The sequence below is a fragment of the Trichoderma gamsii genome (genome assembly GCF_001481775.2).
Source record: "Trichoderma gamsii strain T6085 chromosome Unknown Scaffold_17.2, whole genome shotgun sequence".
Taxonomy (NCBI): Eukaryota; Fungi; Ascomycota; class Sordariomycetes; order Hypocreales; family Hypocreaceae; genus Trichoderma; species Trichoderma gamsii.
Genome location: NW_020171354.1, coordinates 360549 through 375451, shown reverse-complemented (window position 1 = coordinate 375451; position 14903 = coordinate 360549).

Genomic DNA, 14903 nt, shown 5'->3' with positions numbered 1-14903 from the left:
GAGGCAGCTTTAGATACAGTCTACGACGTATCTACCAACATGGCGGCACAGAGCATAAAAAACGGAGTAGGAGGATAACGGAAGGCAGCAAATCCGAAATGCTAAAATGCCAGGCTTAGTGTTTAGTGCCTCGCCATATTAGTGCTCCGTATTCAAGCAACTAGCTCTGCGATCGACCCATTCCCATTTGAACAGAGTCCCACAAGGCCAAGGCAGCTCTCGGGGAGTAAAGGGCATAAATCCTATATGGAGTAGTAAGTATTAGGTGAGTAACAGAGAGAAGAAGAGCCTCTTATGGCATCGCCACGCTGCATAGAGCAGGGCTTATTCAGATAAGGAAAGATAAACATATGATACCAGAAACTCAAACTCCGCATTCCTGACTTCCCGTCTGACCCAAATCGCCATCGATTACGATCTTTGGGTTCTTACTGTTTTATCGCCACGGACGACAGCCGTCGAGCGGTGTTTTGCCAAAGTGCGATAAGACCGCATGAAGCCGGATAAGTGCTATGATTTTAAGATTCACTTCGTCCTAAGATGGTGGCACGGCACTCCGGGAATAAGTTCAAAACAGCTCTGCTGCTAACCTGCCCAGACTCTATATATGAAGCTCTTTGGGGCTTTTTTAGCAGAGGACGTCCCGACAACCATAAGCTCCAATTTGCGCTCGGGAGATGTCCGAGTCCCTTTATTTTACCCCTCCCCTCCCCATTTTTCTGTTTGTGCTTTACCTAAGGCATTCAGCGGCATTTGATTGGTTCCCACACGCCCTCTCTTCTCTTGGTCTGGTCCAATTGGAGTGACAAGGCCCCCGCGTTTCCTACTTCTGGGTATTTTGGGGGCCCTAACTAAAGGGTTAAGCGGTACCTCTAAGCCCACTGCTAAGCCCGTCTTGGAATTTGTACATCGAAACAGAGCTTCCGCCCATACGAAAGAGAACCCCCCCCCCCCCCCCCCGCCTCCCGCTTTCGATTTGCCGCCAAATATGCTAAGGTACCTTTTTTAGAGTGGGCTCCCATCTAAATTTTGGGGGGCGGCTCGTGTTTTTTGGTATCTTTCTTCAAACAACAGTCCAATATCAAATCTTCAAGGCTGTCCCGTCCGAAATAAAACGGGGCACCGTAAAGAAAAAGCGTCTCCACTTTCGTCCGTTGCGCTTTGTTTGGTGGTTCTTTTGGTGCCGTTTCTTCTTTAGAGACCCCCATCTGGTACAGAAGAATTTAAGCCTGTACTAGGCCTTCAAGGAAATTTGCTAATGGTTGCTTGACGATATCGGAAGATACTAGGTAGGCATACTGCATAATCGGGATACAGGTGTCATGTACCCAAGTTGCAATATACAACGTGCCGCTCCAGTGGGATTTTCCCGCTTGGCGCTAGCCTGTGCTGTAGTACCTGCCTAGACTACCATTTGCCTTACCCGGGAAAATAAAATACATGAACCGGAAGCGAGGCGGGACATACCCGGGAGCTTGTAATTAAGTGATGTGTGCTTGTTGATTTGTTAATCTTCTTCCCGAGGAGATATCGTCAATTTCCTCGTGAAGAGGATTCCACAGTGGAGGTTCCTTTTTTTTTTCTCGTGCCTCGCTTAGAGTAGAACACAAAGGATCCAAAGACAAATCATGATTATACCTATCGGCATTGGTAAGATGAAAGATTAACGTCGGTGTCTTGATTAGTACGCTGATTACAATTTGTGCCCTCTTGTTGTTCGGACTTTGCCATAGCCATGGGGTTCGGGGTTTGATCTAATCGGGAAATTATACGCCAAGGAGGAAGCAAGCCAAGAGGAGCCAAAAGCTATAGTACACACACACACACACACACACACACACAGACGTTCGCACAAGGAGAGAAAGGCTGGATCATCTGAGACAGCTCAATTCCCAAGCTCCAGATCCTCGGGAAATGAGGAACAAATAAAGTGATGAGAACTGTTGGAGGAATGACAAGGCATCAGTCAAACCAAATATGCCCACAGTGCGTGCACACGCCCCTCCTTCGCTTCCCATTGGTGTGGGCTACACTAACTGCAGTTTTTTTTTTGCAACTAGCATACTTGTAGAGCAACTTTTCGAATCTTTTAATCTATTTGCCTTTCATTCTGCCTCGTTTCGTTTTAGGAAACGTCTAGTACTTTTTTTTGTTTTTTGACAGCAAGGCATAGGGCACTCCGTATAAAGGCTAGGTACTACTAGAGCACGCAGTAGCAGCACAGCCCATTCGGGGGAATTAATAAGAGCACGATACGAATAGATGTGATTGATAAAAGAAGAAGGGCTGCCGGCAACAGAGAAACGCCGCCAATGAGAGCTCGCCCATGTCCTTTTCCCGTTTTCCCACGCAAGCTTTCTCTCACTCTCTCACTCTTTCCCGCGTCCGGAAGCAAATCATGGATACCCGGCGAGACGGCTATCAAGCACTCCCAGTCCCGCGGTTTTTGTATATACCCCGATTTTTTTTTCCCTCTAAGCCTTATCAAAAGGGCATACCGGTTTTAAGCCGCACGCCAAGTAGCTGCGCGCGCGCGCACGCACGCGGCCTTTTTACAAGGTTTTGTGAATGCCAAGTATAGCAGATTAATTTTGCGTTTACTAAGCGGGTAGAGAGAGAGAGAGACAGGATTCCAAAAGACCCCAAAATGCTTTCTTTTTTTTTTTTGTGTTACTACTTCTTTTCAGTTTACATCGGAGACGCAGTAGATTAGATAGATAGATGCCCGCAAGCGCAAGACAAGGGGGCGTGTGTATTGGGGTATTTTGGGGTATCTGATCCAAAACGACTGGCCGGAATTAATGCGTCCGCTTTTTAGCACTTAAGCCCGGGACCGCTCGCCGCCAGTATACCAAAAGAGGAAATTTTGACTTATTTTGACTTATTTGAAATAGCAGAAAAAAAGAGGCTTGCAAGCCAGCGAAGATTCCAAAAAACCAGCGCATTTGATATTGCGTTTGATATGGATTTGTCTTTGTGCAACTTGCCCTTGATGTCAAAACTCTATAGGCACTTTTCCTTTAGTCGATAACAAAAGGACTAACGATATTACCCCGTTTGTATCCGCATAGCCGCCCATATCGAGAGCGATCAAGGCATTCTCGTTCTCTTGTTACACGCCCTAGCTGTGTATACAACGCACTCGGGCTTTCCCACCCCGCGTTGCACACCAACTCCCAATAATCCGCGTTACATCTTTGTCGATTATCTTCAACCTAGGTGCCACTCCGCTCTTTCGCTCACTCAACTCACCTCAGTTTGCCGCCTACGAGGCGGTCTGTTTTTCTTGCCACTGCACACCTTTCCCGCACCAACCGTGCATCTAGAAGGCGCCCTTTGGGGGGATGTGAGAATCCAGCAGCATGAGGTGTAAGGATGCTATTCTCATAACTTGCTTGTCTGGGAGCCTGTGTGCGTCTGTGTGTTCCAAACTACTGCAGCTGCCGGCGCGCGTCTCAGCCTTACAACGTTGACTTGGTCCCGGCAGTGCCGTTCCCTAAAACAGCACCAAGGAATGACAGCATCGTCATCAAACACCTCCTTTATTGTCTTATTTTATTTTCTGACTTGCATTTTCCTTTGCTTCCCCGAATGGCAGCTTCCTTAAGGTTCTCACGCGGATGATTGGCTATCTGGCCCCTCCCCTTCAACTTTTCCCCTCTGATCTCCCTCCTGACCCGCACTATGGACCAGAGCTACGGTATGGGAGGAGGCGAACAAAAAGAGGTGCACAAACGCAACGAGTGATATTGCCGGCAAATGATATCCAACATCACTCAATTACGAGACCCAGATTCCATATTTTAGACAAAAGAATGTCACCAAGCTCTAGCATACGAAGCGGGCGCCCGATTTCTTCTCCCCCTCTCTGTGCCGCGCCTCCCAAGCGAAGAGCTTAAATAGGTACAAAGCAGCAAAAAGAGCGCAGTACCTGTACGCGGAAAGGGGACGCGAAGCTTGACCAAGTAGGTGTCTGTAACGGCGCAGCTAAACTAGACTGGTGACATCTTTCTTTCTCGCTGTCTCTCTTCTCCCTCTCTCTGTGCGTTAGAGGAGGGCGGCAGAGGGGACAGAGGTGGGTTTTGCAGCGAATAGTTTCAACAGTTGATGCCCTCACCTTGCCCAATGCGGTCGCTACTGTGTCGCATCGGCTGGCCCCCACGCCCCCCCGGGGAGGATCAAATTGCTTTCTGCGGCGGCATGATTGGAGGGAACACAAGATGGGGCAAGGCAGCTCGTGCAACCACGAAGCTTCCAAATAGCCCGTTGGCAGCGAAGATGGGATGGAGAAGTGGACAAGAAAGCGCCCGTTTTTTGCTCTGCTCTTTCTCCAATGGACGTCAAAATTCCAAAAGCTTGGGTGTATAAGTCGCGGTTCCAGGGGTTGGCAGCCCGGTAACGTACTGTAGAAAGCCAGGGGCGATATCGCAACAAGCTTTCCGGTTCTGTTCTTGATATACAATCCGATGGTATACCGTAGTACCGGTCCGGGCAACTTTGACTTCCATTGATCTTCACTCGTGCCGTCTCTCTTCTCAATTCTTAATATCCCTCTCTGTGCGTCTCCCTCTATTACCCGGAACCCCTCTCGTCTCGTGGCACGCTGAGATCTCGGCGATGCCAGTGGGAAGGAAAACCTCCATCATCAACCATCCATCATGCCAAGCCCGACTTGATGCTTCTGCTCCCCGATGTGGCGGCGAGCCCCTGTCACAAGGGGGCTGCTTTGCCTTGATGGCGCATGGAGCATCTGTCCCAAGCACTGTGCAGGCAGGCAGGCAGGCATTCCGCTCTGCAGAGCCGGTATCACGAGTTCGTAATCTCGTTAGCACTCGTAGGGAGTCCGCCTCGGCAGCATGGTGCTCGTTTTGTCATGGTGTTTTTAAGGTTCTTTTGTCCCAGGGGTTCCAGACCGCCTGGCAGGATTTTGCGGCTGAAGCTGCTGGCCTGGGATGGCCGTTGACTCTTTGCTCAATGCGGTGCCATCATTCATCCCATCCATTGCAGCTAATTTCTGGAGGGCCCTATCACCATTCCTTGTGCGTCGTGTCAACAGTAGTTTCAATTCTTTGCAGCACGAGTTACATGTCAACAACGGCTTGTCAAAGACCCTCGTTTTGGGGGCTAGTTTTGCCGGGGCGGGGCCGGATGCCTTGGCGCTGGAGACAAAGACGGCATGGCAAGGAGCAGCTCCTCCGTCCGTTGAGCAAAGTCCCGATCACTCAGTAACGGCTTATCTAATGCTGGGACGGCGAGGTATTGGCTACTCTCTCTGCTCTTGTTCCAAACCGGCAAATCGTATCCAGCGCGGCTCCTGATTGGTGGATGATGAGTAGTGCAAGTTGTGGGCTAATTTCCCAAATCAGATGAGATACATCACGTGACGCTGCCTTTGTCACACGCCGCGGGGGTGCAGGGCCCTGTCTCAATGCTTCGCTCTTCTCGGTCCCGCAGCGCCGCAGACGCAATCATGCCACCTTACGGAGTCGCAGACCCTCGTCGCTAATGTAGATTTGATCGACGCAGGAGGCTCCTCCTCGTACGATTTGACAAACAGCTCATTGGCGAAAGCTGTAGCTGCAGCCCATCTGCTTCCGCCATGGGCCTGGATGCTGGGGGATCCAGGCGACAACGCATCGCATCGCAGCACGGAGCCCTACAGCAGACCGACGACGAAATGAAAGAGGCATGATTCCAGAAGACCCAATCAACCAAATCGAGCTGCGATGCATCAAGGGCGCAATCTGCGAATTATTGGATTAGTCGATCTGGATGGCTCAGACGCGGCGCTCTCTCCGGGCCGTCGAGCACGGACGGTGATCTGTAACAAAGCGGCGACATCAGCAGCGGCATCATCGCTGTCGTCAGGCTCACACCGGTTCATCGTGGGTGGTTGGTCTGTCTGCCTGACCCAGAGCGCCGGTCGGTACTTGGAGTCGGGCTGTAGGGCTGGCTGGCAGACGAGAGATGGGCGATTTCAGATGCAACAATCTGGTCCATGGCCATAGCTCAGGCTGGCTTGCTACCCGATACGGCGCTGTGTGCTGTGCCACGACAGAGATGCAGCCAATTCTTTGCTGTTCCAGCGGTGAGTCTAGCAATTAATCCCAAGGTCTTCGGGCATGCCGAGCGGGACGCTGTGCAGCGGGCGTACGCGGTGCGGGAGGTCTGGGCAGGGATGTTGTTGGCCAGCAGCACCTCAGAGGTCCATCCGACGCCGCCCATTGGCTGCCCTGGGACGCATCCTTTGATCAACTTGTGCTGTCCTGCTGGGACGCGGTGGGATGGTCGGGCCTGGTTCAGCCCTACGTTCTGTGCACCCCTCCCTCCCTGTCGTGCTCCTGATCCTGGTCGTCACATCTGTGCTAACGTTCTTTAGGCGCCACCCCCCCTTGGACTTGAGCGATCCAATGATCCGCCTCCGGTCCCCTCCCAGGTCCCCTCTCCCGGGAAGCGGACCAGGGTGCAACGAGACCGTTTGGTTTCCATCTGCGGATCCAGCAAAGACGTGGCGTTTCCCCTGCCATTGGCCGCGTTGCACGGGTCGCCGTCTTTCAAATCGGCGGTGCTGCAGTGCCAGAAATTCGGCGAGCAACCAGGGGAACGTCCTTCAGCCCTCTGGGTTTCCCACAGGTTCTCGCATCCCCGAAACAGGAATCGCGCCCTGGCTGTCGCTCAGGATTTGGGACGGCGATTTGCTGAGAGGGACCTCGCAGAATCGCCGACAGCCAGCTCCTGCTGGTATCGCAATTTCATCTTTCCAAACGCCTAGTCAAATGGGCAAGGGGAGCTCTAGGAGCTCATCCCCGGCTGTGTCAATGGTCAATGGAGCTGCTAGCAGTGCTAGTATATCTCGCCTCTTGTAACAGAGGTCACCGCCAAGTCGAATAGTATACGCAAGCCCGGCGTCCTTTTGCTGTGCTTCCGCCCCTCCTGCTGGCATTCCTTCTTCTCCGATGCCTGCCTTGCCTGTCTGCCTGCTGGCTGCAACTCGCCGTCACGGCTTAATGGCCACGCCCAGCGCGCAGAAAGGCGGCGGCGTCGAAGCTTGTTCCTCAACGGCGACACTCGTGCCCAGAGTCCGCCTGCCGTGTAACCCGTTCACGTTGCGTCAATGGCCGCCCTGGTTGGCATGCAGCCATTGGTGGACTTGTGTACTGCGGGGCCCGTCATGATGCCCTGGTCGACCGCCATTTTCCAGTGCGGGAGCTTCAGTTTTGCGGGAGAAAAGGCGGGATGAGCCAGATGGGCTAGATGGGCACCGCCGCGACGGGCACGCCTCGTGCGCTGCACTGCAACAGCACAGCACTGCATATGGACGCACAAGAATGGAGCCCTTGGTCTGGGTCTGTGACAGCGTATGCACACAAACTTTGGAGCTGTTGTGGACCTCTTTGTCTCTTGGTCTCTGGGTCCCTTGGTGCTGGCAGACAGATACGGCGGCGAAGCGACAAGGGGAAGAAAGAAAGCTGGCCCGCCGCATGGAGCCTCCTGCAGCGTCCACGTTTCCTTGAAGCTTCTTGCCTCCCCGGATGCAGCTTCAGTCGCAGCAATCTGCAGCTAGTGTGTCTCGCCGAGGCGATGACCATACCGTCTAATTTTGCTGGTGTTGCCTCTTGTCGCTAGTTATTCTTGCGGTCACAGTTCTCAAGATGGCATCGGGATATCACAAATGACAGCAACACCGCCTTCAATAGTGGCAAGCAACCCGGATGTTTCATCGAAGATGCTGCACTGCGCTTCTGCAGACGCACGCTCGTTGTCCGCATTCTTGCAGGGCTCCGATAGAGTACCTGTTACAGATGTACAGACAGTACAGTACTGTATACTGTTGTCGTCACTGCCGCTCGTTCATCCACCCATCCACTTTTGAGCAGGTATGTATGTGCAACTCGTATCTCGTATGATGTTCTATCACTGCTACCTTATTAAATCGAAACTGGTAATGTATCTACCGTGTAGTAGCATCTGTCCCATCATCTACTATCTCATCTCCATTACCGAACAACTGGGCATAAACACGGACCGGGCGGAGTACCGGAGCGCCTGTCCGACGTCGTTTTTTGCGGACGTCTTCAAAGCTGGGCGGACCGCCTGGCGAGTGCCGAGGAAGGCGGGTCGCAGTGTATGAGCTAAACACACTCTATTTGCTCTACTTTGCGTCTATCTGTGAATTGATTCTGAGGTCCGTTACGAAGTGCGTTGGGAGGCCAATCAACGACTTTTTTTTCGAGCGCTGGCTTTGTCTCGTACTGCTCCTGGCACGCTCCCAATACTGCTAACGCACAGTCCGTCTTCAATGAAACACGAGTACGAGCCAGCCGGGCAATGGGCGTCTCGCTCGCTCCTCTCGGGGTCTCGCTCCTTTGGGCGTCTCGCGCTTTTGCAGGACGGCTCGGACTGAGGTTGCAGCACTTGTTCCTATCATTCTCCAACACGTGCTGGCCTCTCCTCTAACCACGGCGTCGCCGTATGCACCTGCCAGGAGCATCTTGCATTACAGCGTCACATTGCGGCCCGTTTGGGTAGCATTGACGATGTATCAAGATTGTACCTTTAGGCAGCGTGTTTGTACACCGTCTTATTCGCCGCGGCTTCTGCTCTATGCAGCTTCCCCAACCCAGTACCTGCACTCTACTTCGCACTTTGTCTGCATCGACCCATCACCTCATCTTCTGCACCTCTGGTCTTTCGTTGTCTCTCGTTGTCTCTCTCGTTGTCTTTATTTCATACACGCCAGAATGTATGAAAGTGGCTAATAGAAGCCATCCACCTCTCCCTCGCTGCTGCTGCTGCTTCAGCTTCTCCAACTCACCCTCCCGGGGATAGACCACATGATGTGGCGTTCTATGAGTTGGTCTTTCTTCAGGCAGCCACCAAGCTGGCCCGCAGACATTTTTACACACGGTTTTTTTTCCCCTTCATTTTTTACGAGGGGGCCGACAACTTGCGTCTGGGCCCCCTACTTCCCTCTTCTCTATACTGCCCTATGCCACTCAGTCTCCCCGACTATTTTGGGGGGAATGGTCCATCCTAAGCACAGGTAGCAGATGAAACCAACCAGTGGCACCTAAATCAGCTCAATTGGGCTTTGGGGACAGAAATAGTGCCATCTGCTGCTTACTACTGCAGACGGGGGCCTCAAAGATATTAGGCACAAATGTCAAGCTTTATAGAGCTCTGCAGTGGCTCTGTAGGTCTTTTCTGAGAGGAGAAAGAGAATAGGTGCCGATGTGATGAAACATGAACTTCATCGCCATTTCACCCTGCCGGTCCAATCCAAGTTAGACTAATGCTGAGTTAGATGCCGCTCCTTTCAGCCCGTCCTGTTCCTAGCTGTGGTCGGCAGGCACCAGAGTCGGATGGTTATTCACCACTATATGTGATTGATGATCGACGGCGATCGCATACGATTTGCTGAAAGAGGAATCTGAACGAGTCGCTTAGCCCTGGTGACGAATCATACGAAGCGCAATCCTGACGGCCCATCTCCGAAGATGGCGCCCCCGAGCGCTAACCATGGTTATCTGCCGACATCACGCCAGTATTCCTGCCTACTGAATACCTAGCCCAGTTACCTATTCCTCCTTCAATCCATCTTTAGCCTCAATCAATTCTGTTGTAGGGGTGGTAAGTGCTACGTCTTGCGTTTTGGTGTGTCTTTGGTTCATTCCCTTTTTACTCCATCCTGAAAGTTGCGCCTTTGCAACCCATCCCTCTAGCATTCCAAAGCAACGCGGATGCTTCAGTGCCACCAAGGTTACTCTACTAAATTTTCGTTTCTTTTTGGCCCCAAGTCCATGGGTAGGTGACAATGGATGGGGAAGCTTGCTGCCAGACGGCGTGTTTGGGGATAGGTTTGCTCTGGGGTCATGGATCTAACTTATTTGTCAACGACTAGTGTCAATCTGACATTTATCTCTTCTAGAGAGAGAGAAAGAGAAGAGACAGGACATGGTACGTGAAAAGAAGGGGGAATATGGGAGACTATTGACACAATCATCCATGTGTTCCTGATTTCAAAATGTCCCCTTCATCGATTACTATTTACAATCATTACCAAAGCATACCACGGAATAGTATTGCTATAGCTAGCAGAGCTCCAAGCTCTTACGACTCATGTTGTCCAGGGTCCAGTTGATGCAAGTATTCAGTGCCAGCTCTGCTTTGCGGGGCCAAGTTGTCGAGTCAGACTGTCAGAACCATATCTAAAAGAGGCACGACAGGCGACTCGTGGCGGAAAGCAAACAACCCGGCTGCCGCCGCGATATCCGGTTAGGTAGGTAGGCAATAGGCCCCTGGTTTAAAGTCTTGGACAGGCATTATTAGCAGTAGAACTGGGACTAGGAACTTGTGTCCATACGGAGCTCGCCGCAGCAGCATGTAGGCTCCGCACACTGGTATACCACCACCATCGTCATGCATGGGTCTGATCTTCAACTTGAAAGGCTATGCTGGAAGTCAGTCGCCGATGTTGATGCAAGTGCATAAACGAGGCTCCCGAGAAGGACGCCGTATCGACAACGTCAAGCATGAGAGGACTATGAGACAGACAGTGAATGCCGGATAGGTCGGCGATGCTGGGATGGCCGCGAGCATGGGTATCGGGGAGCCGCACCAGGGGCCCTGTCTGTCTAGTTTACGCGTTACTGCACGAAAGTCTTGGGCCAGTAAGGAGCAAATGTGCACTCCTTGCAGCTGTCCGTGGGATTTGCCCACTCTAATACGGAGCAATTGGGTACACACCACTTCCCTCCCGAGGGAGATTTGGAGGGTTGGCAAAGCACGTGGTAATCTGCAACGGCTATCCACTCGCGGCCAGTCACGTCTGCAAGATTGCAAGCTGAACAGAGTAGCAGTGCACGCAGTATGGCTCATTGTCGTATCCATGGTTCTCCATACAGAGAAGCGGCTCGTGACTGGACGCGCAGCCACCCTCCCCGGTTTTTTTCTTTCTCTTCTCTCCATTGCAGAAATATCTGTAAGGAATCACTACTACTACATCATCCATCGTGCTTTTCGTAGTTGCATGCGTACTTTTTTTTTTTCTTTGCTGCACCTGCACAGAGTTGGAAAAGGCCGGCATGGTCGAATCGTTCTAGAGGCCATGCCGGACCAGGGGTCGGGATGGCTAATCCAGGCACCAGTCGTGTTTAGTAAAGTTCAGTCACGTAGCGAAGCATGTCTGCAGTGTGAAGAGAAGGGAGGGTGGCACTACTCTAGAGAACGTGGCAATGGCGTGGATGGGGATTTGAAGGACGAGATCCCCGAGCGCTTGTAGATGTGCGATGTGACTCTGTTGACATACGAGCGAAATACTGTGCATGCACAAAGGCATCTTGGTTTTTTTTCTGGAGACTCCAAGCAGGTAGGCATTGCCTAGCACCGTTGACAAGGGGTGTAGTGTAACCTCGTGGGCCAGGAAAGGCCCTTGGGCTTTTGCATACAGGTAAGGCACACGGCTGGGGGGGAGTGTCAGCGCTCAAGAAGGCATGTCGAAGGCATGTCGAAGGCACGTCGAAGAAGCTAAGTGATGCAGACATGATACTCGTGCGTCTCAGAGGCATGGATGAGAGAAAGGATCCAAGGGGGGACGATGGAATGCAAAAAATTGGCGATGCTACAGTGCTAGATGCTTCGTCTCGGCGGATCGTTGAGCTGAAGATGGACAAGGAGTTATGTCATCTAGCTTTTTCTTCGTCCCACAACAATCCTCTTCTTGTTTTATGAGGAGGAGCCATTGGAACAGGAAGAGGAACAGAAAGGGGGGGGGACCCCTCCCCAGAATCCTGGCCAGGCAATTGCATGTGAGGCAATTGCATCGCGAACTTTTGAAAGGCTTGCCCGGGAGGGCGTTTATGGATCCCCAGAGATTGTCTGATCGTCCCATGTAAGTGTGTATGCCGCACTCGTCTCTGCCGATTCAAACCTCGTTCTGGACGGAACCCCCCCCCCCTTCTGCCTACTTACTAGCAGTAGTACTACTGGCAGGACTCTCGTAATAGCTTGGGGGCTACTCCCGGAGACACTGTTTACCCGTTGATCAAATCTGCGGTAATTGTCCTGCACGGCAAGTCCTAGACTTGGGTATTCCAGGTAGGTGTTGCTGCTACTCTTCTTCTGTGCCGCGGGAGTGAAAGCGAGTGACCGACCCATGTTGTGGATCGATTCTCTTTGGGCTTGGGCTGGGGGTTCATTTTGCCACGGGTTGCCACCTTGTTTTTTCGATTTGTGTGAGTGAGATGCTGCAATTGCTTTTTTGCTAGCCGTAGCAGTACTACCTTATGCAGGGAAGTATGGAAAATCGCGGAGGTGTACAAGTATAAAAGTAGAAAAAAAAAAAAAGAGTGAATCACAGAGAAAGGACATTGCACGAGGCCATCGTGTGCCGCATGTGTGGATCAAGAAATGATGTGGTCTATGCTTTGGGGACGGGGGGGACCAGAATGTAATTCTCATCACTGTTTGATAAGAGAGAGAGACCCTCGTCTGGACGGGGATGTTGTTTGATTTGCGAAAGAGCGTGAAAAAGATTGTGGGGTAAAAAGAAAAGAAAAGATTTTAATCAAGCTGTGTAAAACTGTGAATTTGTTATGATTTTTTTTTTTTTACTTCAGTTTCCTTGTTCTTTCAAGCTAATTTTTATTTTAAACACCCCTCCTTATTTATCTGACGATTGACGACGCGGCAGCTACTGTAATTAATTGCCATTGCCCTGCGCGGATCGTCGCCCCATCTTTCTGTCATTGTCATTTCGCGGTACCTACTTGGGCAATGGCTTCGTAGCGCCGTCTTCTTTTTCTGGTTTTTTTTTTTTTCTCCCTCCATAAAGAAATGACAATATGCTGGCTTCATCGAGATCGGTCAGGAATTGGTGATGGTCTCGCCATAGCTTTCCCTTTTGAAGAAGGCCATGGAGATGCCGGTGTCGTATACAGGCAAAGTGTTTACATCTACTTGTAAATGTACCGTAGTAGCAGAATGGGGGGGAGCATGGGGATGAGGATTTGCCGGAACTGACAGGCAAGTGGAGTTTTGAAAAGCAGTTCTGCTTGTTGTTTGGCTCGCGGGCAGGTTTTTTTTGGGTACAGTAGCCTAGCCCCCCCAAAAGAATGAATTGAAGTGATGGAAACCCCTGGTTTACCGGCATATGGGGTGATGATTGGGCTTTTGGGGGAGGGGAGGGGGCCCTGTCAGGGCGCCGGTTAGAGTTGATGGCACCTCATCTGGACTCTCTTGCATGATGTGCTCGTTTTATCTTCTTCTTTTTTTTTTTTTTGGTCACGGAGTATTTGGAAATAATTGTTTGCCGTGTTTAGTCTCTTTCATATCGGCGATGTAAGTGGGATGAAGATGAAGCAAACCCAAGAATTGGTGATGAGGCATGAGGAGGGATATTTGGATAGAGGAAGATGGCAAATATATGATTTATAGATTGAGATTGCAGCTATTTGATTTATTCCAATCTTTGATTTATTTACATATTTACTTATTTCAGTTGGGTTTTTTTCTGTTGAGCCTCCCTTTTGGCATCTCTGTATTTCATTCACCTTCATCGGGGGTCGGCGACCTCAACCCGGCTCTACGGAGGGATTTCACACAGATTGCATCGTCATCCATCAAACAACAGGCAGCAAAAAACAAGAGATGGAACGGCGTGGCGAGTTGAATCCTTCCGACAGGGTGGCAGATGGAAGGATTGCGCGAGCCGGCCAAGGGCGCGTGGCAATGAGATGCGCCGGCGAGGGCTGGACAGGGTATGATGTGCTGCTAGTGCCGGTATTGTGATAATTTGCTGCTGTTATGCTGTTATGCTGTTATTTTTTTGGGGGGGAATTACCGTGATAATTCTAGAGGGCTTACCAAGTAGCTACTTTAAGCATAGACAAAATTAAATACTACCAGTAGTAAAAATGGCAGAGATTGCGAGCGACCACATGGGCCGTTCAAACATTGTCTATGGCTTCCAACTTCATCTCACACCACACCATACACACCTCTACCCAAAAAAGCAACCCCCAAAATGCCACGCTTCTCGCACGTTTCAGAGCAGCATTAGCGGACCGGTTCCTTGTGCCTGGGTTATGTCGTTTTGGGGAATGTGGCAGGCTGGGCCCGGCTTCTGTCATCGGCAGTGTGTCTCTTGTGTGTGTCTGTCCTTTGCGAATCAATTCTCCAACCCTTCTCTGTGTGTGTTTCTCACTCCCTCCAATATTAGTTTTCTCACCATATAGGGTTGCAGTGAGGGGTGAAGAGGGAGAGAGATGGTGCAAGGATTCATCGTAGCAGTTGCAACTCGTTGCAGAGTTGCATCGGCATGGATTTGTGGTTGTGGCTGAGTGTCAAAACCTCGTTTTTGGGGGGGAACTCTTGGATTTGTCGGGTCGCTTGGGTTGCTGTTTCGAGAGAGATGTGCAGCAGGCGTGGTTGTACGTGTAGCTATTTTGACGTTTACGCCTGAGATTTGCGGGGAGGTGCCATGGCGAGATTTACTTGGTAACGAGCTGCGAGATGGATGGATTCAACGGTGTTGCTGACCCTCGCCCGCGTCCATGCGCCCTCCCCCCAGCTTGTTCCTGTGACAGGACGCAGATTCTTGGTTTCTTGGTTCTTTGCAGGCCGTGCTGGTTTTGGAGTGTGGAGGATGACGAAGACGCTTTCATCATTCATGTTCCCAGAACCCCAGCCCTGGGACTGTGCACATTCCAAAAGCAAACGAACCACTCCTAACAAAGAGATGATCGGGATTTGCAAAGCGTCATGAAACCCACTTTGGAACCAACACGATCAAAAACCATTGCTTTCTGGGAACGGACGACCAATGGGCAAGATTGGCGCTTCGCTGTGTTGTTGGCTCTAGCACTTACAGCTGCCGCACTAGCCTGGGGTTTCTCCAGCTGCCA